Raw genomic sequence first — 26,286 nt, 5'->3', positions numbered from 1 at the left:
TTTATTTGACATACACATAATATAATACACTATTCCACCAAAAAGAAGATCAGAAAGGCTTCACATTAGTATTCCTGTGGTCAATATGTCAGGCTTATTCATACTAATAAGATATTCTGATGAAATCATCTTTATTTTCTCCCTATCTACCTCTCCTATAAAACTTATCCAAGAAATAAAAGAAAATGGACTACAATGAAATAGCAAAGTAATTTTGTTGGGTAAACACAGGATGTTACTCATGTTTTCCGGTTAAATATTATATCAAAAGTCAAGAGCAAATGGTCAAAATTCAGTTAGGAAATGGAATCCCCAATTTGCTATCATGATTCACTGACATTATCACAAAGGGATCGTTTGATGACCCTTTACCAGAAGAGCTCAACCCAGAACATGAAGGAGATAACATAGAGGAAGCATTTTATAAGAGGAAAAATGCCTTTATACTTGATAAGCCTTGAGCTATCACCAAAAGAAAAAGGAAAAAGGAACAAAAGAAAAGAAAAATATGGGACAGGACAAACATAACCACTGGCTTCTGTCTGCTTGTGCTACAAGATGCAGTGCCAGGACAAATCATGGGGTCTTGGGACAAATTTTCTAGTTACTATGGATGATGCATTCGATCGGTTGCAATGACGGATTGTTGGTATTAGTGGTACTGAGTGGGATTAATAAGGCTGCTCTGTCTCTGACAGAGTGAGAATGGCACCACTTGAATTGAATGGAGGTGATCCTACTAAAATCTGTTAGGGAAGCTCCTCGGGGGGGAAATGGTATAAAGGAAGTACCAGAGTAGAGTCTGTTCACCAGCTGTAGCCACATCTATCAAAGCAAGATGGCAAAGTCCCACTATGCAGAAGGATCTTGGTGTACCAGACAATCTTTTTAAATATTGAACAAGCCTGGACTCCTCCTCTTTTCTTCAACAGAATATGTTCATTAAGCAGTGCCATGCATCCAAAGGTGTATATGGCTACAAGAAATAATAGGTTTGCTTTTAAATACATGTGACTTTTAAATTTGTCAACAGTAAAGTTGAAGAGACAGATCTTTCGTCTGTTAGCAGACATGTCTAATATTTAGATACTAGAGCCAGGATTTTATGTGATGGAAAATAAAAATATATTCTCTATGAATACTATGAATACTCTATGAGAGCATATCTCTCATCACCATTAAAATGCAACAAAACTGTATGATGGTAAAGAGGATACATTTGAAAAGTTAGGTGATACTGTACAGTACATTAAGAGCTAGTATCTGTGAGACATGTTTCTAGGAAAGCTGGTATCAGAAAACTTAACAAAAGTAAAATGTATCTTTACCCTCTCTTGGAGGTTCCAATGCTAGAATGTGAGCTGTTAAAATCAAACACAACTATTATTATTGATGGCTTATCCAGAAAAACCAACCACATGAAGCTTGTTCCTTTGCTAGGAGGCAGAGACAGGTGTCCACAAGGTGCTGTTACTGATCAATTTCCCATGTGATCAATGAGGACCTTTTAGTACTATCTTGAGAAAGGTCAATACTATCTCAACACAATTGCCTTTCAAGTGTGGTGGGATCTTTTAGAACAAATCCTTTGGTGACAGCATTATTCATATTAGGGGTCTATGAGGTGCTCGTTGATCATCTACTTGTTTCAGAAACAACATCTTACAAGAAATACAATTTCACTGGTTCAGGCCTTTTATGTTTTGAACATATTGTGGAACCATTTCCTTCTGGAAATGATTATTATCTTACCATGCTTATCTCTTTCTTCTAGTTGCAGTTTTAATAATTTAGCAATGGAAATAACAATACATATCTTTATGACATTTCACAGTTTGCAAAGTCATGTTTGATTTCATGTAACTTTTAGAAATATATTGGCTCTTCCAATTTTTTTTCATTTCCCTTTTTTTTCCAACAGGCTGTTGATGTCTGGAAGAAAGAATAGGGAAAAGTAGAGAATTTCATGCTTGGCTAGTGAAAGGGAGCATCTAAGATTTGGGGTTTGCTCACTGGTATGTTAAATGATAGATTTTGTGTATTTGCACTTTCCAACTAATTAGGTCAGCATCCTAAATTTGAAATTTGTGTTGGACTTACCTGATGAAAGTATATTACTGACTAGTTATACTTGGAGTCATAACCATTTTCTTGCAGATCTGAAGTGTAATTAATAAAAATAATAACACATTATTAATTTTTTGTGCATTACTTTTTAAATGCCATGAAAATGATCATTTTTTAACATCTAACCTGAAGCCCAAGGTCAGTTTACACTCTTAAGCAAGCAATATGCAGGTGACTTTTATTAAATATCCAGTTCCTAAAGTCCTAAGCATATTTTACCAAATAAAGCTGTCCCTGTGGAAGACTAAGGTACACACTCTATCCTTCTATGCATGTTTATGCACTAACAAAGTTTAAAATAATTAACATGTACTTAATGTCTCAAGTGACAGAAAGATTTACTTAAAATTTTGAAATAAAAGTCCAAAGAATCTACATGAGTTTAAAATTCCAGTACTTATTACACAGTAGTTACAAAGCAGTAAACGGGCTAGGCATGAAAATGTGGAGGTTCTGTGTGAGAGATGGGGGGAGAGGAGGACTTAGTATAAATACCTAAGTTACTAAAAGTACCCTTTTCAGTCTAGGTAGATCTGCCTGGAGTGTCTAGTCTGGCCATAAATGTTGACCATTCGCGAATAGTATCTCTTGGATAAAGTAGTTATCTCAAACAAGTAGAGTCAGAGTTTTCCTTGGTCTTTGTGGAGGTAAGGTTGATAGTGAGAGATGGCCCTTATAGAAATCTTTGAGGTCTTGGATTCCCATTGTCTCACCACCTTGCTATTCCCAAGTACCTTTCACCTCATAGGAGTCACCACCAGCATAGGAAATGTGTCACCTGCCTAAACCCTGATCAATGTCCATGACAACACTATTAACTCATGTTCCCCAAAAGCAAGGAAAGGGAGAAGAGCTTGTCTTGGAGGTCTTTTTCTGCTCTTCCCTCAAGTTTCTAAGCAGTACTTCCATTCATTCTCTGCCTTTGGTCCTTTGAGCATGAGGGCTCTTGTAACAGAGCTCGAGGGCTGGTTACCCATTTGCAAAATTGCTTCCATTGGAGCTGTGACACTGGCTATATAACCTTAGCCAAGTCGCCTAGACTCTGTGAGACTCAGTGTCTTCATCAGTAAAACAGAGATAATAGTAGTTACACCTTATTTGGTTGGAGGCGATAAAAATACTGTTTAATATATGTAATCCCACAATACATGCTATCTAAAATCTTCCTAAATTTACATTAGCATGAGTCCATAAAATGTTCTGAACACACTTATCAAAAAATTAGCTTTATAGTTTATTTTTCCTATATTAGATACTTGGTATTTATTGAGTGGAGTTAACAGTTTTATAACATGTGTAAATAAATGTTGAGACAACAAAAAAGACCATTCCCAGTTAAGCTAAAAGAATTCAAAACAAACTAACTATCATATGTGGATACCTTTTAGGGGCTATAATTTAGACACTCCCATTCAGAAAGATTTCATATTATAAAACAAATCATAGAACTGATAATTATTTTCATTGGCTCTAATTTTTACCAAGGTTTCTTTTCATATTAGATTACATAATTCTATTAATTTTGCTTGATTTTATTTTGTAGATGACTGTTTTTACATTTCTTAAGGTTTTGTTTTGCAATTGACTAAGAACTACTTTGTATGACATGAAGAGCTCTGTGTGTTTTTATTTTTAGAATATCTAGAAAGGAAGAGCTTTTTAGCTGCTTTGAAAAATGCTATAACCATACTGTGCAAATATATTCATAGGCCCACTTGTCATGACATTTTTCTATCAATTATCAGAATTGCCAAGCTGAATATTTTCAATCTGGTCAGTCTAGGAAGAATCTGTATCAGGATTTTAAAGTCTTAAACATATTTTTTAGCCATAAAAGTTAAAAGATTTTCAAGAAGAACCAAAATGAGAGAGCACAATAGCTCATTTCAAATCTCATACATGGATATGTGGGATTCCATGGAATTTATTTTCTTCTGTAAGAGCTGCTCTTTGTTTTCCTCTTTGTAAACTCAAGTCTTGTTCAGTTTTGATTTGAAGTGAATAAATTCTTCTCAATGTCTCATGGGCTGGGAATCCTTATAATCAACACTAGATAGTCTTAGTTCTAAGACTGTGAACTGTATCTACGAAGTTCCCAAAGGGCTCACTTGTTTCAAAGAAAAGAGATCACTTTTAATTTCTAAGAGGATTGTTCATTGTTCGCTTTGAATCAACTGTTATTCATTCAGTATCAGGAATTTTTGGCAAAAGGAATATCAAACCTATAATTAACACTGACTCCAAAAAACAATTTGTCGGCAGGGTATCAGTGGCTAATACCTGTAATCCTAGCTCCTTGTGAGGCTAAGATTGGGAGAATTGCAGTTCAAGACCAGCCCAGGGAAATAGTTCATGAGACCTCATATCCCAAATAACCAGAACAAAAAGTGGATTGGTGGTGTGGCTCAAGCAGTATAGTGTCTGCTTTATAAGTATGAAGCTTTGAGTTCAAACTCCAGTCCCACAAAAAAAAAAAAATCTGTCAAAATGCAAACAATTGTTCCCAAAGGATTAGCTAGGCTGAGTCTGAAGCCAAAAGAAATTTAATTAAAAAGGGAAGGTGGGGCTCCTTCAAGGTCTACACGTATGTTAAAGCTATGTAGGAAAAAACAAGAAAACAAACCACCTATTGTAATCATTGGCTGCAGATAATCTGAGGGAAGAAGAAGAGACTATGGCTATTAAGCTTTCTCAAAGCTAACCATGGACTTATTGTCAAAGAACTTTTTTGGACTATTCCACTGGGTAGATGAATTCCCAAAGACACTTTGGAAAATCTGCAAGTTAAAGTGCTAAGTTACTAAAGTTGAACAACAAAAAAAGATGGCTTCGCTGCATTCATTGAAAAAGTAGGAGCTAGTTATTTGTATCTCTGCACCAAACCTAAATATTGTAAGTTGACAGGCCTTAGAAATTTCATTATCCTGTGCCTTAGACCACTGATTTTAAGTATAAGTATCTCAAAACATAAGGAATGTTTACAAAATAAGAGAAAGTTCCTTGCCTGTTCAAGAAATTAGGTTGGTAATATCTCTTTGGACCAGTTTTAACAGAGAGGGAGCAATTCTAGTTAGGCTAGAACATGGGGCACAACAAAACCAGTGACAAATGCTAAAATGAGCTTGGACACTGAATTTAATGTCTCAGAAGAGTTCAAGTGGTCCTTGAAATAGATAGCAGAGAAAGAATAATCAGAAACAAAATGTTAAGTTTAGAGATCAGAGGAAACAGGCAAGACAAAGTTGGTCAGGAGTAACCTGGAAAGGAGAGTATGGCCCTGGGCAGCTATTTCTGGCATCCTCTGCTGTTGAATGGAAAATCTGGATGCATTTGAACAGAACCACTAAAAAGGCTGAACCAACTCAGATATGAACATGCTTTTTAGGTAAGGGAATCATCTCACTCACACTGCACCTCAGTCTAAGGTTTTCATGAAGAGCAGTTTCCTTATGGTTACTGAACTATTCAGTTTTACCTATATTTACCTACAATGCTATACTAACAAGATAGTAACTCACAATGGACTAAATTTTGCTTCTTTTTTATGATCTCTACTTCAGAACTCAGGAAGAGCTGATATTTTTATTTTTTATTATTGTTGTGCTGGGGGTACATTGTGCAGTTTATAAAATTTCCTACAATTTATCATAGTTTCATTCATCCCCTCAATCATTCTCCTTTATCCCCGTTTTCCCAATCCCTGGAATAGTTTCAACAGGTCTCATTTGTTTTTGTTTACATATATGTGTACAGAATATTTCTACCATATTCACCCTCTGACTCCCTTACCTTATATCCTCCCCTGTCCCCAGACAGGACCTGTTTTGACTTTCTGCTCTCTGTTTTTGAGAAAAAATGGCATTTTTGTTTGTTTAAGAGAGTTATACATGGAATTGCATTGTGATATTTCTGAGTACATATATATTATAACCCAAATTGGTTCATCCCCTCTACTTTTCTCCTTTCTCCTTTCTACCTAAGTCCCCTTCTTATGGTATAAATCTTGCTTTTTATTGCTTCTGAAACTCTTCACAGAACTTGGTATTAGTGAAGATTTTAGGACTGGAGACTACCCCTAAATATTACTGTTACTCTACTTATTCATCTTGCCCTCCCCCAGTCACTAGGAACCACAGATATTTTACTATTTCCATGGTTTCATCTTTCTTAGAATGTCATTGTGTTGAGAATATAGTATATAGCCTTTACAGATTATTTTTTTCAGTTGGTAACATGCATATAAAGTCATTCCATGTCTTTGTGTGACTGATTAGCTCATTTCTTTTTTATGGTTAAATACTATTTTATTGTCTGAACTGTACCATAGTTTATCTTTTAACCTATTAAAGGATATCTTGATATAATAATATTATTATAAAAGAACAGTTTTGGTGTCCTTAATCTGTGATTTGCATCTGTGATCAAGTTTTTATTATATTGTCTTGAATTATGTACACATATACATACTTATAAAGCCATCTAGATATTCTATTAAATCTATGAAGTAAATAATTTAAAATCCACAGTATAGCTTTTAGCATTCAAGAGTTTTCAGCCAGAGGTCACTAGTGGCTCATACCGATATTCCTAGCTACTTGGGAAACTGAGATAGCAGGGATTGTGGTTCTAGGATAGCCTGGGCAAAATGTTCATGACAGCCCATCTCAACCGATAGCTCAGCCCCGTGGTGCACACTTGTCACTGCAAGCTACCTAGATGGCTGAGATCAGAAGTATCATGGTTCCAGGACAATCTGGGCAAAAAAAAGTTTGTGAGATCTCATCTCAAAGAAAAAACATGAGCATGGCGGTACATGCCTGTCTTTATAGCTATGGCAGGAATTGTAAAACAGGAGGATATGTCCAGGCCAGCATGGTCAAAAAGTGAGACCAGACCCTATCTCCACAATAACCAGAGTAAAAAGGCTGGAGGCATGGCTCAAGTGGTGAGGTGTCTGACTATAAAGTGCAAAGTCCTGAATTAAAACCCCAGTACCACCAAAAAAAAAGTTTTCATTCTGAGGTAGAAAAATTATATATACAGAAGTTAAAAGTGGAGAACTATCCTTTGATAATAAAGTAAACTTATGTTAAAATATTTCATATAGTGGTAAAGTGTTATAAAATATTTTATTAGTCCTGAAACTACATAGATAAAATAAGAAATATGGGAAATAATATCTTTTTTTCCAATAACTTCTTATATATTAATGGGTTAGCATGACCAATGTGGGAAAAGATGAGGAAAACAGAGTTAGAGAAAGGCTATTATAGATATGCAAGATAATTCCTGCTTATAATATCAGCACAGTTCTGACAACCATATTTTCCTATGTGTGGCATTTTTTTAAAGCTTTGGAGACTTAGACATGTTACAAGTCGCAACTGTAATAAGGAATAGGCAAGAATTCCTCATATTAATGAAGATAGACTATAGCATTGAAGGGTTACCTAATCTATTCCAAGAAAAAAATGCCTTTCAGATGATGCTCATTTTTATGGGGATCAAAACACAAACCAACAAAAAAACCTAAAGACAATCACAAGACATCTACAGATATGATTCTCCTATAATAACAAAATGACTGGAAAAGTTTTTCTATTAGTACTCTATGTGATAGGAGCAACTGGTTCCCATTGCTTTTTCAAACAGAAAAGCATATAGATTCATATACTTAAGTATAGTAAGAAGGCTAAAACATATCAAACCAAGTCACAAAGATGCTCAGGCATTTCTCTCACAAACAAGTCAAATCAAAGTGATTACTTGGACATGCATACCAATCAAATCATGCTCACATAGAATTAGAGTAAAATTGTGAATTAAAATCATCTTGTTTGCATCTACACTGTCTTTACTAGAAAAATAATGTTATCACCTTTGCTCTTTACCATATTCCTTGTGATCAAATAAGAGTTTGGCAGGAAATACTCTCTCATTCAGTAATGAACTGGTTAGTTGTTTCTTTAGTAGGACAATGCAGCACATATTCAGATGGGAATTTTAAGTCAAATTTAAGAATCATGTGAAAAGAGGAGAGAAGTATCTACAAGCCTAGCCACTACCCTGTAGCCTATTCTCATTGCTTCCTTCAAATTAGGAGTACCACATAACTTCACAAAGTATTGGTTTGCAAAGCTATTGGTAAACACTGACTCTATCAAACCACTCCAAAATGTGAATAAATTATGTGCAGTCCGTCTAAGCTGGTATTAAATAAAAACATTGTAGATTGGTGGATATCATCCTTGCTGCTCACTTGCTTTCCAAATGCAGATCTTGGCTAAAGCTTGTGTGTACATATGATAATCATATGCCCACACAGAAATGGTATCCAATTTCCAGTATAAGCAGTCACACAGGAGCGTCTGTCATTAGAAGGATGGTGTCAGGGGAGGTAGGAAACACAATGTAGCTTCACTGGAGTGGATGGGGACCTTTGACCCCATGTCTTCTGACTGTGTTATCATACTCTCTCCATTTCTCTCTCTCTCTTACACTTTCAGTCTCTGGGGATCAAGACCAATTCACAGAGTGGTACTGGTTTTGGAAAGAAAAAAATCAATGACCTATTCTCTTGGTCAGAGCTTAGAGTGTGGCAATAGCAGTCAGCACAGCAGGAGGTGAAGAGGAAAATGAAATAAAAGGATGCAATACCAAGGGATGGGAATATAATTATGCAGAAAAGTATGTTCAATAAGCAGATTGCTGGGGAGTGGCAGAGACTGGCTTTTCATAAATATGAAATTGGATTTGGGTTAAAAAAAATTAGGGCACTGGAGCTTTCTCCCTGCATAACGAAGACATGGTAATAGAGGTTATTTCCATTTCCATTGCTACCTGCCATTTGTCAGTCACCTAATTACACTTGGTAGAGAAGATTAGAGCCGATGTTCTCCACTGTACAGAAAGTCTGGGTGACTTTCAGTGGAACTCACTTGCTTTGTTTTATTTTTGATTTTTTTTGCAGTCAAATCATTTTTAGGGAACTAAAGAAGATGGGAAGGAAGGAAGGAAGGAAGGAGGGGGAAGGAGGGAGGGAGGGAAGGAAAGGAGAGAAGAAAGGTGGGATGGAGGCAAGAAAGAGAAGAAATTGAAAGAGAGGACAAAATGACAGGAACAAGGAAGGGAAGGAAAGACAGACATGAAGGAAAAAGAAAAAAGGAAGGGAGAAGGCAGAACAGATTCTCCATATCTATGAGGAAAAGCACATCTGGCTGAGCCCAAGCTCTGGGAACTTGGCCACTCCCCTTTAGTCATTACAGAAAGAGACCTGCCAAAATGAGAAATTACCACAGAAGGGGTTGAATATTAGGATTAATTGTCTTCAACCAGAGCAGTGGAGCAGGTATATAAGGCATATTGAGGTGGAGATAATGACCCCAATGAGCAGTTCTTAGTGCTTTTTTTTTCCTAAAAAAAGTAGAAACTTGTGTAAAGATGCCAACATTTTCACCACAATGTTACAAATTTCAAAAACATAAATTAAGACAAAACTATGTCTTTTCTATTTGTTAATGGTTTGCATTAATGGGAGGCACATACTTGAGCAGTATGAAATGTCTGTAGTCTTATTGTAGCTCGCCTTCCCTTTTTCCTGCCTTTCTCCTAATGATATTGGTTTTAAGGTTTGATTTTTACATTGATAATTGATCTGTTCCTTTACAAATTTAATTTACTTTAAATTATTCCAACCAACATTTTCAGGAAGTTATTTATGGTCCAAGTAATACTTCAGAGTCACAGATGTTTAGAGTGAGTCATAAGCTTGGGTCTCTTTGTCCATAAAATATTACTCAGTAGAAAATCATTAGTTTACAAATTATAAGATGCTATCCTGTGACTGAATTGAAAAGTAAAGGGAGTCAAGGGATATATGTATTTTCTATTTATTTTCATAAAAGGATTATTACAAAATTCTTTGTAACCTTCACAGGAACATATAGCTATTCCCAGAAAAAATAGGAATGTGGTTTTCTGAAGACATAATTCACGATACATCAGAAGCTGTTGAAACTTTGTTTCCCTAAGTATGACTGATGAGCAGATGTAGAGGGTAGGGTGTTCAGGACTGGGGCTATGCATTACTTGATCCCCCAGTGTTTTTGTGAATGTTCAGGATTTTGACAGTTTCTGGTTTGGTTTTGTTTTGCTTTCTAGCTTATTTCAGGGTTACATTATTAATTGAATGTATGCAAGGGAAAAAACAGCTTTATCTTATTTTAGGGGCTCTTTAAGGAAGTGACTGCCCAGCATTTTTGTCCCAGAACTTAGCACAGTACCTGTTATAAAGTAGATTTGCAAACAGTTTTTAAAAGATTAATGATTACATTATTTAAATCCAGCCTCAGTTGCCTTACAGTCACCCAAAATTCCATTTTAATCACTGAGGAAGAGAAAGATGGCAAGGCCCTAGTAGTGTTGATGCCCTGTCATGGAGTGAGCTCTGCAATGAAAAATTTCAGAGTTTGTCAGAAAGCAGCTCTGTTAAGCAGACTCGTTAAAGGCAAATAAATGGGCATTATCAGTTGACGGGTCCATTTCCAAGGAAAACTGGGCCATTACCTATAATGAAACCCCAAAAGTAAGTAGCTACCCAAATCTGGGTGGCAACCAAGTGGGATTGAATTCTAGCTTCAGTGTAGAATTAAATAGTAAGGAGGAAAGTGGTACTGTACCTCAGTGAACTTGAGGGAAATATTAGTGCGAGAGAAAGAAAGGATGCTCTTTCACTGAGCAGCAGTGATAAACAGATCTTAAATCTTTCCTGGATGGGGACTTCTGATGCACAGAGGCGACTGGAGGTCAAGAGAAATCTTAGCTTCCACATCAAATCATTGCATCAACCACAGATCAGCTGGGGACAGATGGCAGAAACTAAGATGACTGTTCTGGGAAGTATTTGGAAATTTCTACTATGACTGTCAGAGAAATTATGTCTTCACCTCATTGGAAAAGATAATTCAGAAAAGATCCACTTCTTACAGTAACCTGGAAACAATTGGTGCTGGATAGTCATGTCATCACCAACTAACAGACTGCCAGAATGCAATGACTCTCTAAGGGCATATTCAATTTTTTCAAAGCCTTTGTTTTGCTAGTAGGGAGAAAAGCTGGAAAAAGTTATTTGTTCATGCCCTCAAAGTCTGTGTCCTGGATCTTCACTAAAGTCACTTTTTCTTTAAATAGGGGATGTGGGCTTGGGCTATGCCCAACAGACAGCAGAGGCCTTGTCTAATTTAGAAGAGTGCAGGCGTCCTTGTCAAAGCCAGGAGAAGCGCCAATCGGATTCTCTGTCGGAGCCTGACCCCGTCAATCAGAGAGGCTTGTGGCCACAATTTTCTGGGAAATGTGGAAAATCATAATATACGGTAAATCTGCTGTCTAAAATGTTTCATGTCAGCAGTGCATTATTTAAACTTTTGGTGTCCATCTTCTATTCTTCTGTATCTTTAAACTTTGATACTAACAAAGAATCACAATTCGCTTTCATTTTGTATTAGTTTACACCAATCATACAAAACAATGGGCTTCATTATAACTTTTTCATGTGTGTATTGAAGGTATGGTGGTAGGAGATAGTCTAAGTGATAAATGGACAGATGACTAGAAAAATGAGAAGCTGAAGCTATTCTGTGACATCTACCTCATTGGATATATTGGAATACTATATCTTGAAACCGAAAACACAAGCATCATTTGAAGTTAGGCAATGTACAAGGCAATAAAATAGGTACTTAAGATCAGGCAGTTCCTTAGTTATCAAGTAATTTAACTCACTTTTCTTTGATTTAGTCCACTTCCAAGGGGTCCAGACCCAATAGTTGGACCCATCTGTGCCTGAACGAATGTACCACCAAGTACACCTTCATCCTTCTGTTAGATCATCACCAAATTCTTCCTTATCTGCCTCCAATTTCCACTTCCCAGTTTTGTCTTACTCTCTGGAATCACATGAATAATCCTAAATTTTCCTATACATTGTAGATCTGCAATTATTTTACAAACCACCCACCTCTTCAATGAATTCTTTCCTCATGGCCATTGTTCACAGGACATAATGTTGATTTCTGTCCTCCTCTGGTGCACTTCACCATCCATCACTTGCACTTTTCTTAGAAGTGGACTTTGGAAATGGAGAAATCTAGGTGTGACCTGATGAAAGAAAGCAGAGTGTTAACTATTCCTTCATTCCCCTGGAGAACTATAATCTTGAAAGAATGAAAGTGCTATAAATTATTGAGCTGACTCAGTAAGACAACCCTAGAATCAGTCATTTGAACATAGAAATATATAGATATCTCAGCTTTACAAATGAAAAAACTGGGGTGCAGAGAGAGCTATAGCTAGCTCAAGTTCATCCACTGAACAAGTAACACAGTTAAAATTTAAATTAGTCCAGCCTCACATCAAGTTCTCCCTCTTTTCATTATTCTATGATGCCTTTTATTTACCTATCAAGGTATGTCATCAACAAATCCCTGTGAAAAGGTGTGGACACATACATCAGTACACAATTGATTGACAAGTACAACAGAATAATCAAAATCTCTCCATCCAATATGTCTTCTAATTATGGCTTGAATTTGTATATTTGTTCCTGGCCAATGCAAATTAGGCTAATGGTTTTCAGGACATGGTAATGTCAAGAAAATTATTGAGCTTAAACTCCAAACCTGGAGTGTATGAGAGGAAATGAGGCAATAGAAGATATGTTGTCACCAATTAAGGAACTAAAGTGTTTTTAATTTTCCAGAAAGATCAAGACAATTGTTGTCTTGGGCTATTTTCTTTGTTCTACCATGGCCCCAAGTAGTAACTGGTGCACTTTGACAAGACAAATACGATTCAAAATAGGCTTTGGAGTGCTTCAACCTCCTGTCATCCACTTCTTATTTTGTTTACTTTGTACTAATCTATAGTGAGCATATGAGAAGATGATATTTTAGTGTTTAATAATAACATAAGGCAACCTATTTCTTAATAAGCTAAGAAAAGTAAAAATTATGGAACAAAGTCGTCATTTGGATTTTAAGCAAATTATGTGAGTGTATTTTGGAGCACATTCACCTAAGACATTTTGAGAACATCCTTTGACCTATGATCTACCTAAATCTTTAGGATAATGAGCTGGCTATGACACACTCTACTGGACCACTAAGTATTATTTTTATTGGCGTGGCATGTAAAGACTAACATAAATAAGTAAATCTTGTTCTCTACTTCTATTTACAATTTTAGAAAACTTTCTCTTCATTATTCTTAATATTGCACATATTTGTTATTGTAGACTGTGATTGGTGAATATCTGTGAGAAAAATAATTATTTCCACTGACACATTTTTGACTGAAAAGTACTATTATAATTGATTATATAGCAAGAGGAAATTGACTTGTTGGGTGATATGACCCTATGTTGTAGCTGAGATTGCAATATTCTCAACAAGTATGACTCCTTTGACAAAACTCAATATAATAAAAGTTTTAGAAAAATTCAGAAAATTAGCATATGGTTTCTGTAGTCATACCAATTGCCACTTCAAAAATTAATGACTAAGAAATATGGTAAGTCTTTGGGCAAAGCCATTAGGGAAACTTGAGAGTTGGAACTTTTGCTAAATGGAGTATGACTCTTTTGCTTAACTTTAAAACTGTATATGAAAAAAAGAAAATATAGTCTTATGATAAGCAGATTTTTGAAATTTGTATTTAAATATAAATATGTAATTCTAATATCTGTAAGTCTATTTTAATTGAGAAATGAGAATTTAAAGTAGTCATGTTTTCTTGCTTCTCTTACTTGATGATTTGTTTATAATCAAAGGCATCTTTGTGTCTTGAAAATACAGTTGTTCACATGAGGAACAGAAGTACTTAATTCATGTGAACAAGATGGATTTGTGAACTATGGAGCCCTTCTGAATTTTTCTTCTGCCAACATATTTAAACTGGATGTAAAAATTAGTATTTACTGTAATAAAACATATGTTTGAGTGTGTTTCTCATAATTATGAACTATGACCCAAAAAGACCAGAAGGTGTGTGCTAAAGTCCTCCTGGAGAGACCCTTGAAGGAAACCATGAAACATTAGCAGACTTCAGTGCAATGTAGTCTTTCTATTAATGCAGAGAATTCTTAGGAAGGCCCCATTCTTGGGAAGGGTAGACAGCAAAAATATTTACCCTGTTAAGTAGATGAGATGCCACAGTTTGGATCATGAATGGCCCCCAAAGGCCCATGTGTTAAGGTCTTAGTCCCCAGGATGTTGCTATGCAAAGATTGTGGAACTTTTTAGAGGTGGGAGTAAAAAGGAGTTATTTAGATCATTGAGGCATGCCCTCAAGGAAGAATGTGGGAACCTACCCCCTGCTAGTTTTGCTTCCTGGGTAACAGTTGAGTGGTTTTCCTTCACCACATGCTTCCACTGCCTCACCATAGACCTAAAATCAATTGGTTTATCCAATCTTGGACTGCACCTTCCAAAACCAAGAACCAAAACAGATTTTTTCTCTTTATGGGTTAGTTGTCTCAGGTATTTTGTTATAGTAAAGCTGACTAACACAACCACATTGTGCTACATGTAGAGATGACCTAAAAAGAAAGTTAGTTAAAGGCACATCCTGGTCCTTGCTTTCCATATAGCCATATGGGTCCATTTGACTTCAGCATAGGCAGTTTGGATTCTGCAAGTACCCTGCCTTTTAAGAAAGGCAAAACTACTATTCAGCCTTCAGTAACAGCATTATGGATCACCTAAGGTAATGTATTATTCATCATTGGATGTTTCAGACAAGGGTGAAAATAAAGGAGGTACTTTTCAATTTTATTTAGTTTATTAGAGTCCTGCAACTCTTAGATATCCCTGAGTAGTTGTTTAAAGAGGGTTGACCTTGGGAAATAGTGTGTGCATTCACACCTTCTGACACTAACTTTTAAAAGAAAGCTCATTTTTCATGGAAAGAAAAAGATCTACCATGCATTTCTCACCACTCTGCCCAAAACACCTGCATATCAGCCTGACTGAACTACTCTTGGATTTCTGAACTTCCCACATTTATCATTGGTAGACACTCACGCATTGTCTTCTCCAGAGTATCTTGTCTCTAATTTCTGTCTGGTTAACTTTGAATGCTCAGAAATCATCTCCTCTATGATGCTTTCCCAGAACTCCAGAAGAGGAAATTCCTTCCTCAACGTTTCTCCCATAACTCCTCTTAACCAACTAGAATATATATTTCTTTGTATACGTATTACCTCCTGTTATCTGAGTAGCAAAACCATATGCAAATAATATTTGCATTGCCACAGCTTGTCTGTAGTTGCCATTGTCGTTCAGTAAATATTTATGAATGCACAAACTTCTACATGGAGGTCACCTTCACTGTAGAAAGAGAGCACGTGAGATGGCATGCATTGATGTGGTCATCATTTGAAAATATAATCTGCCACACAGCTCTTAAGGTGAAGGTGATTAACTCCCTTCTTTCTTTCTAATAATATGGCTTCAAATATTTATTCTGTGTCAGACACTGAGTTAGGGAGTAGGAATAAAAAGAGGTTTTAGAAGTTGTCTCCTAGAGAAACCACAATTGAGTCAAGTTGACCTGAGACATACAGAGATAATTATAAAATGGTACTCTAAGTATAAAGAGTTCAAACATTCCTCTACTTACAATGAAGTTATATACCAATATGCTTTGTAAATGGCAAGTTTCATAAATCAAAAATGCATTTAATGCAACATTTAAAACATCATTGCTTAACAACACAGTGCACTGTAGCGTCTTGGTTGTTTACTCTAGTGATTGTGTGTCTGACTGAGAGCTGCAGCTGACTGTGCCATACAACATCACCAAGGAATATTGTACCACAAGCCCAGAAAAAGGACTAAATCTGAAATTCAAAGGATAGTTTTTACAAAATACATACAGCTTTCACAACCATCATAAATTCAAAAAATCATAACTCAAGCCATTATAAGTCAGGGAATGTCTGCATTGAAGAGCTTACAGGGTGGGTGCATACATATTGTGGAGATAACAGATAATCAGAAAATGCTCCCAAGGAAGAGACAGCATGTATAAATGTGCCTTGAAAGATGAGCAAGTAGCCAGGTGCCAGTTGCTCATGCCTGTAATACTAACTACTCAGGAGGCAGAGATCAGGAGGATCGCAGTTCAAAGACAGCCTAGGCAAAAATAGTTCATAAGATCCTATCTTGAAAAACCCTTCATAAAAATGGGGTTGGTGGAGTGGCTCAAGGTGAAGGCCCTGAGATCAAACCCCAGTACCACACACACACACACACACACACACACACACACAAAGATGAGCAAGTACATAACAATCAGATAAGAAAGAGCAAGAAAAAACATGAAAGTTTAAAAAATAGAAAAAAAATATTGTGTGTGCATAGGAAAGTATGTCATTTATTGTAGCAAAATATAAGTGATCAGTTGTAGAGTAAGGAAAGGCAATGAGGGTAAAGTTGATAGGAACAATATTAGGAAGAACATTGTAGGCCATATTGAAGACATTCGTTTTATTTTCTCATTCAATAACTTCTAAGCAGAGTCAACATAGTCAATTTGCTTTGACTCAGTGAATGACTAAGTGGAGGGGAAGGAAGCAGTTACAAATGTACAGAGATTAAAGAGAATGTAGAGTAAAATAATTAGGAATTGCAATTCAAATGAGAAATATCCAGAAAATAAGTGTTGAAGAGCTTATCATTTTTATCAGTCAGGATAGTAGAGATGGAAACAGAAGAATCAAGGGAAATGACCAGTGTTTTAGCTTGAATGAGGATGGATTTTAGTGGTGCTATAAAAAAGTTAATACAAGAAGAAAGAGCTGATTTGAGAAGGTGACATGATAAATTTGAGTGTGCTGAACTTGAGTGTCCATAGTCTATGGAAATAAGGCCAAGAAGCCCAGAGATGCAAAGGTTTGATAATTATGGGAAGGATTTAGACTATAGTGATAGATTTGGAAGAAATCTGGATGTAAATGGCAGCACTGAACCTATGAGAGTGAGTAAAATTAGCTGAACAAGTGTATGTCTGAGAACAGTCATGAAAGTTAGTAAAATAAGTATCCATTGTACTTACCAGTTTGTTAGTGTGGAAGACCCCAAGAGAATTGTGCAATCATTCTTTTGTAACTTGCTGTGTCTTTAGTACCTAGAACAGTGTCAGGCATATGGTTAGCTCTCAATATTTATTAGGAAGTCTCTGATGGTCTTAGATGTGGAAATTTCAATACAGAAATGAGGTTAAATGGCAGATGGGCCTGGGAAAAATACATGTGGTAGAGTGGTCTAGAAGTATCAACCTTTCTTTCAAGAATTTTAGATAATATTTGGATGAGAAAAGCAATGGGAAGGTATGAAATAAAGTAAGCTTTTACATTTTAGACTGGGAGAACTTTGGAATTATTTACAGTCTGACACAAATTGGGGTTCTGGAGCAAGAACACATAAGTACAGGAATACAATTCCAGAAGAAAAAGACAAGTAATGGAATCAAGAGATCAGACAAATTGAGGTTTAATGAGGAGGGAAGAACATTTTAGCATGCAAGGACAGATGGACAGAGTGAATGGTACATTTGTTGGTGCCGATGGCAGTAGAGTATGATGAATGCTTTTGAGGATGTCTCTCTTTCCAGTGAAGAGGACAGCAAGAACACTGGCTGAGTAAAAGGGGGGAAAATCAGAACAGTGCTTGAGAAGAATATAGTGTGAGTAGTTGATCAAGAAATAATGAGAAAAAATGAGTAGTTGATCAAGAAATAGGAAAATTAGTGAGGACAACTGACTTGAGAGGCCTTAGGGTTTCAGAGTTCCAAGATGCAGAGTGGAAGATTTGCTATAATTACCCATAATATGACCAGGAAGGGCTATATTGACTTGTTGTACGTAACATTACCCCATATTTGAAGTCTGGCTGATTACATTGTTCACAGAGAGAGAGACAGACAGAGATAGAGGGTTCTAACCAACTCTGCTAATCATACAAGAAAGGGAAAGTCTCAGACAAGCGTGATGAGAACAGTGAGAAAATGCAGTGGAAATGAGGTTAAATAAGATATTGACCTCTGAGCATTTTCCAGGCTACTGAAATTTAAGATTCCAAGATGAACCTGATGCAAGGTAAAACATAATGTAGAGTGTGGCCTATGGGGGCACAGAGGAGAAAAGGAGGTGAAGTAAAATGGTGATAAATGTATTTGGAGTTAGAAAACCTAATAAATTAAACAAATAATTAGGCAACTGATAAATGTACCTATATAGGTACATTTTCCTAATCTGGTGGGAACCACCAAATTGTAGAAAACTCCTACTAATCTGAAATACTCCAGGTGGGAAGGAGTCTACAGGACTACATTTGAGAAAAGAACAACTTTCAGTTTTCTCCAGCAGATCAGAAAGGAATATCTGTCTCTTTTTGTCTACACAAGTGAATAAACATATTTAGAAATGTACCCGCCATTTGGGGAGATTCATCTCTAACTAGAGTTGTTGCAAAACAGACCATAGAACCTTATTGGTGATCTTAATGTACAGTGGTGGACACTGCACTGCACATGTGGATGGATTTAGGGCAAGGGTGCCTCATTTGTATAAAGACGTTACTTAAACTCTAGAATCCTTAACACTTCTGCATGATGGCTGGAGCACAATGGCCCTTAAAGTTAGGAATCAATGGTTTCTTCTTCAGAGGTATATGAGGTATATGGAGCATTCAAAATTAGTCTGTGATGGGAGCTAACTTAGCCTCATAAAATATGCCCTCAGATTACTCAACATATTCTTTTTCTTTAAAAAACACTGGCCATAAAAAATGTTTAATTGGTCAGAATTCTCTTTGGACACACTGTGTTTCATTATCTCAAGGAGATGTCAGAGATGTGCTAAGAGATAAATCTGACCCCGACGAGCACTAACATTTTGAAAGATTAGAAACCCGGGCTGTAAAAGTAGATTGCTAGGTCATACATTTATAGCTTTTACTTGATGGACTTCCATGCTCTATTTCTGTATATTACATCTTTTCCTATTATCATAGGAATGACCAAGAAATGTAAATTAGGGCTGGAGCGATACCAGTCCATGTTGTTCAGCCATCAGTTAAAGGCATTTTATACTATACTAGCTATTTTGTTTAAAGGTTGTTCTAAAATCTAAAGCTGTCTTTAATGTCAGGTGCATGTGAGGGTCCCTGTAGAAAGGTGACCAAAAGGACTCTCTTGGCTTAGGTGCCCTTTGTCTCAGAGGAAGGTGATCCACGGCATCTGGAGTGGATGGAATGCATGATTAACATCACCACAAAGAATGATTAATATCTTCTTAAAGCACCTACTTCCAGATTATCCATCATTTCATTAGAGTGAAAAAAGTTCCCTGTGAAAAGGGGCTGGCCCTCTGAACCATGAATAACTCACCCACCCCTTGACATGTTTACTAATTGAGTAGCAGAGTGGGCTTAATACTTTAATATATTTATACTAAGCAAATTATGACTTTTTTTCAATGCTCAGGGTGAGTTCATGATTGTAGTAAAATAACAAAGTGCTTTTGTTTGGCAATTAAAGGTCATTTTATGATTAATACTAAACTTAACCCTTCTTCTTGACAGAAAGCATTAATTTTTTTGTCATAAACCATTGACCAGATTTCTTGTGAGGGATTTTTTGCTATGCAATATTGGTTAATTTGCACAGTAGATGTGACATTTAAAAGATTCCTCATTAACCAGGGCCTTTGAAAGCATCTAGTTTCTAGCATGGGTCCCGAGTCTGTGAATTTATTTAGTGTTTTACTTAAAAAGAAATTATGTATTCAGGAGGCAAAAAACATGGATGATATCAGACTTTCTCTTTTTTCTTTATCCTCACTTATACAATGAAATATCTCTTTAAGGATGTAGATTTGCCTAAAAATACCGACCCCTCTCCCAGAGCTCTAAAATATATTATTAAAGCTACACTGCAAAACCTTATCAATACATGAGACTTGTTTAAGTAATGAATCAAGAAAATAATTTGTACAACTCAAATAGTTGTACACCTTTTCATTAACTGAACTCAAAATATTTCTACTTTAGCTTTAATAACTCATACTTTTTTCCACTTTCTTTTAATTATATAAAATTCTAAATTCTGGAAAGGTGTCAAATTCATATTTATTGTGAGGAGCCATCTCCATATCACCCTATTCCTAATACTAAGGGTTAGATTAATATTTTACTTTTCAACCCATTCTTTTGGGTATTAAGAACACAATGGACCATATGGAAAAATGGCCTTAGAAAAAAGAACATCTTTGATCAGTGTCAGGACCAAGTCTCATTTAGGAAGGAATTGTGCACTGATGCTCAAACATAAGACCATGTTTAGATCCTCGGTTCTCCACTAGCCAGCTATGTGACACTGAATGTGTCACTTCGAGTCTTAATACACCTGGAAATTAAAAGCCTATGCTAAATGACAAATTAGTGTCTAAGACATTCATGAGATGGATCCAATGAAAATTTTTGATAGATTTTACATAATTTCTCATATGATAGCTTAGTCCACAATCAACAAATTTTTCTCAGATTCAAAAAAGTATTAACTCACTGTTGGTACCATGTGAATCATGTATCGTGCATGTTTGTATGACATCCCTGTAGGTATGTACATGTTATAAAACCTCGCTCAGAAACTAAATCACTTCACCCTTTAGTTAAAGTGTCTGTTAAACATTTTGTATTTTTTGTGTGTGGGCATGAAAAGAACTCCTGACTACAAAGACTTTTATTTCAGAGAAGCTCCAAAGGAAAAAAGAAAGAAAATGCAAGATGACACAATTTATGTAACGATTCCATGAGTAAGGTGTTTTGTTACAGCAGTCTAAAAGATTACAGATTATCAAAACCAAATTCAAGTCTGTCTATTACACTGCGCCATATCCACCATAAGATAGAAACAAACTCAGTGTAGTTCACAGCAATGGGCTTCAGAGAACTGTTCTGTGGGGTTTTTAAAGTCATTCTTTAGAAAAAATAAACAAAAGAATCACTGACTTACTTGTTAGACATGCCATGCTAACTGGATTTAAATACATCTCTTTTATCATATGATCCTTGTGAATTTTCAAGATATCAGTTGGGCTCATATTAGTCCCCAAAGTATTATGGCATTGAAACTATTTTATCCCCTTTCAGACTATAGTTAATGTAAAATAGTTGTATGTACATAACATAAATGTGTATCTATATATTACAAATTATTAGTAAATATCTGTTTCTCTCTGTATATAATAACAGTTAGTGATAATATTTAAAATTTGCAGCTGAGGCTAAAGAATCAGGAATTATGTATAGGTAAGCAAAAAGAAAGGAATGACCTAATGGTAAATATAAAATCCAACAATAATTGCTGTAGACTAAGCCTCAAAACGTAAAAATAATTTGGGATTGACAGAATGATTCATTATTTACCAATCTATCTCTTGGATTTTGAATATTAAATATATATAAATATGTAATAAAAATATTTTTATATATGTATAGTATATGGACATGTTTGAGTGAAGCATAAGAAAATTATGTGAAATTTAGATCATTGGCTTTATATTTAATAAGTATCAGGGTAGAGATGTGACTTTGGATACATGGCAACACAAGCTTCATTTCATGTTTGGTAAAACTTTAGAAGCTACTGGGGAATGTACTAGTAAACCAATTTTATACATGAGTCATTATGGAGAGCTCTACTGTTACCATATTATGTCACTTGGACAAGTCCTTAGCATCTAGATTATATACTTTAACCATCTGTGACCATGACGGGAGAAACTTTTCTGTTCTTTTAGTGGTTGTTCTTATCTCCTGGTTACACAGCCAGATATTTCACTTAAACAAACTATATACATACTTCAAAGATTTCTTTTTCTGTTCTATCATGGCCCCAAATTCTGTTATAGAGATACATTAGCAAGAAAAGATATTGGTGATCTGCCTGAGATGTAAGTTGTCACTTCAGAAACTTAATTTTCAACCTTGTATTTCCTACTTCTTCAGCTGATGTTATAGCTGAATTGTTATATAGCTGATTGAGTGGCAGCTCCTCCTCTGAGGGACACTGATATTGCCAGGGCTTTATGGTCAAGCATTTCTAAGTTCCAAGTCTAGTTCTACAAACTTTTACATGTATATTTGGTTAATTTTTACCACCTAACATATAGAATTGAGTCTTGATACCCAGAATGCAATCCATAGGTCAGTAGCATGAATATCCTCTAGGATCTTGTAAGAAATGCAGAATATCAGGCTCCCAATCAGGCCTACTAAATGAGAACCAGCATTTTAACAAGGTTCCAAGTCATTCAAGTGCACCTGACAGTACAGGAAGCCCTGTTGAAAATGACAATGATGAAGACATTCTAGAAGGCACAAGTTGAAAAAATGTTGGGAAGTATAAACTCCAGCACACAAGGAATACATCATCATTATGATGGTAATTTCTAAGAATGGATCATGGAAACCCTTTGGATTGTGAAATCACATTTATCCCTCTAACATCCTTCCTGTTGCTTAGAAGCAGGATACCATGTTGGTGGCATAGGCGATGTACTTATCAGTTTTATCCTTTAACATTCCTGCTCCTTTTCACCTTCTAGTATTATATTCATTTCCTTGGAATTTACCTCATCCTTTTAGAGTGTAATTTAGAACAAGTCTGATTAGAGTTAATTTGGACTTTAAATCTTTTCTTCACTTTTTCTTTAGCTCTGGAATTTCAATATTAAGTCAAGTTTTAAAAAATGTGCTTTCACACCCATGTTTATTGCAGCACTATTCACAATAGCCAAGTTATGGAAACAGTCAAGATGCCCCACTACTGATGAATGGATTAAGAAAATGTGGTATCTATACACAGTGAAATTTTATGCAGCCATGAAGAAGAACAAAATGTTATCATTCGCTGATAAATGGATGGAGAACATCATTCTGAATGAGGTTAGCCTGGCCCAAAAGACCAAAAATCGTATGTTTTCCCTCATATGAGGACATTAGATCAAGGGCAAACACAACAAGGTGATTGAACTTTGATCACAAGATAAAAGCGAGAGCACACAAGGGAGATATGAGGATAGGTAAGACACCTAAAAAAATTAGTTAGCATTTGTTGCCCTCAACAGAGAGAAACTAAAGCAGATACCTTAAAAGCAACTGAGGCCAATAGGAAAAGGGAACCAGGAACTAGAGAAAAGGTTAGATCAAAAAGAATTAACCTAGAACGTAACACACACACACAGGAAATCAATGTGAGTCAACTCCCTGTATAGCTATCCTTATCTCAACCAGCAAAAACCCTTGTTCCTTCCTATTATTGCTTATACTCTCTCTTCAACAAAATTAGAGATAAGGGCAAAATAGTTTCTGCCGGGTATCGAGGGGGTGGGGGGGAGAGAGATGGGGTGGGGTGGGTGGTAAGGGAGGAGGTGGGGGCAGGGGGGAGAAATGACCCAAGCATTGTATGCACATATGAATAATAAAAAAATAAATAAATTTTAAAAAATGTGCTTTCAGGTCACTACATTTAAAAAACAATATGCAATAAAACAATAATTCTAGGTGTAGGTAAATCACTCTGATAATTCATTTGTCTAAAATAGTCTAGTTCCATAGCATGTTAGCACAACTTTTTTGTTGGCTTTATTAATATTGTAGTACCCTGACCATTCAGGATGAATTTTCTGATAAAGAAAATGTGACATTTACATTGTGCAAAGTAGAAAGCTCCACTACCTTCTACCAGATAAATGGGAGAAGATACCCATTTGCTTTTCACTATAGGTAGACACTGTGCACTTGTGTATGTGTAACAGAATGTACAGTGGGGAAATCTTGAAAGCCTTTTGTTGACATGCTTTTATATAAGATAAAAAGAAATTTGTAAAAAAAAAAGAAAATTTTAGCCAAAACACCCTGAAGGAAGGAGTAGAAGAGATAGTGAGTAGAACCAAAAGAAAACAGTCAAAAATTGGTTTTGATCTAAGCATTTTTATCTTGTTTTGAGAGTCATTTTGGCTTAATGGGAAGAATGAAAATCTGTAAGCCCCAGACCTCTGTGTCACCTATTAAATCTGTGACTTTGAGCAAGTTACTTAACTTCTCCAGACCTCAATCTCCTCATCTGAAGAAGAGGAAATTAACCCCCATTACCTCACACTGATCTGTGAGAATTAAATAAAGTTTGAAGGGGCTGTGCTAGTCACACAGCAGTCATGCCATAAATACAACAATCCTTCAAGATCACTCACTGTTTCCAAGGTGGCATCTATATTCCACAAAGATTCAATTTGGGATTGTCTTTTCCCCCTCAAGGTTACAGCCTCTGGGACTCAGGTGCATGTATATGAGAGGGTGCTAAGCATTACTTAAGCTACACCCTAAGAGGACCTCTGTCCAGCGCAGAGCCCTCCCTGCCTGTCAGGCCTTAGCACTCCCACTCTTGTGGCTATTTGTCCTCCTCTTTGCCCTCTCTGCTCTGTTGCCATCGTCCTGGATTTTCCCTCCATGCAACTTCTGTCCAGACCAGCTGTATCCACTGCATCTTCAGCAGTGGACCGAGGAGGGTATTAATCATATTTTTGAGGAGGACACTCTGCTATTTATCTCCCTGACACCTCCAGCGATGGGCTGCCTAGGCCTGCCCACAGTCCATTGACTGGTGAGATTACACATTACCTTGCTCCATTGCCTTTCCCTGCCCTCTCCATTGACTAGCTGTTCAACAGTGGAGTTGTGTTTGTTCAATCAGACATAATTTATACCTTTTTTTGTTCTTTCTGGAGAATGCATGTTAATTTATAGTTGAAGCACAGCATTTTTCAGTCTAATTTCAGGTTAAAATGATACACCAAAGATGCTAAAAAAATTCTTCTGTCACTCCTTCCCTACTGCTACCACCTACCATGGGTAGGTATTTGCTGCATTTGGTGACTGTATGATCAAGTTTCCAAGTGGCTATGTTTTGTTATGAATGTGTACAGATGTGCATTTATATATAACCTCTACTCAAAGTTTACACGTTTCCTACAGAGAAGTAGCCCAACATTGCTCAACTTCTATGTAATTCTTTCCTTCCTTTATTTGTAATCTCAAATTTCTAATCATTCCGGTTTGTTTGCCTCGTGTATATCATAGCTAAATTTACCACTTATCTTCTCACTTCTAACCCCTTTATTTTAGCATGCAAAGGAATGAAGAGGTTAGTGGGTCCGCTTAATGACTGTAAAAGTTCAAATATGTAAATAGTATTAATAATTAAATTAAGTACTGATTAGCTAATCGGTAAGCTTAATAATAAATTGACTGCAGAGGGACAAAAGCTCCACCAGTACAGAAAAGATTGATTTTGTTCTCTGTTTTCTAAAGCTTGTTCTCTTGAGTGGATTTCCAAAATTAATAATTAGCTCAAAATCTGTTGGATTATGCTGAATAGGCAAGTTAAAGAAAAGAAACATTCAATCAAGAGGCCACTGAATTGTTTATGAATTTATTCAACAAGTAAATTATTAAGTTCCTACCATGTGCTAAGTGCTTGTCAAATAGCTGAATTTATTTTGGTTTTACACATAGTAATATACACAATTTTACTTGTTATTTAGTTATAATAGGATGAAATGTGATTTTCTGTGCTAATATAAACCAGAAGTAGAAAGCTTCCAAACTTCTTTGTCATTAGAGTTCATGGCTTGTGTGTCAGGCATTGGAAGTTGAAAATTCATCATCCAGCTGGTGTTGGGTAGCACTGAAAGTAATTGAAAGCACTGAAAAGAACACAGGATAGGGATTCAGATCTGAGTCTGCTGGAATCCTGTCTGTAAAAGGAATAGACTTTTATTAGAAGTTCTCTGGCCCTATGAGTCTCCAATTTCTAAAAGATATGGTTAATACAGACAGATTCATGAATTGTGGTGTGAGGGGAGCAGATGAAAGCCTGTGAGAACTGGACACAAGCAAGGCGAGATGCAGTTAATTGCTTTTACCTGTAGGCTGAGATAGGCACAGCTCCAGGCCTGAAACAGGGAAAAGCAGAACAGCTGAGTCTCCTAAGCTGTCTTCAGAGAAGCAGGAACACAGGTTTCTCCTGTTACAATGTCAG

This window comes from Castor canadensis, chromosome 19 (genome assembly GCF_047511655.1).
Source record: "Castor canadensis chromosome 19, mCasCan1.hap1v2, whole genome shotgun sequence".
Classification (NCBI taxonomy): domain Eukaryota; kingdom Metazoa; phylum Chordata; class Mammalia; order Rodentia; family Castoridae; genus Castor; species Castor canadensis.
Note: the sequence above shows the minus strand (reverse complement) of the source record.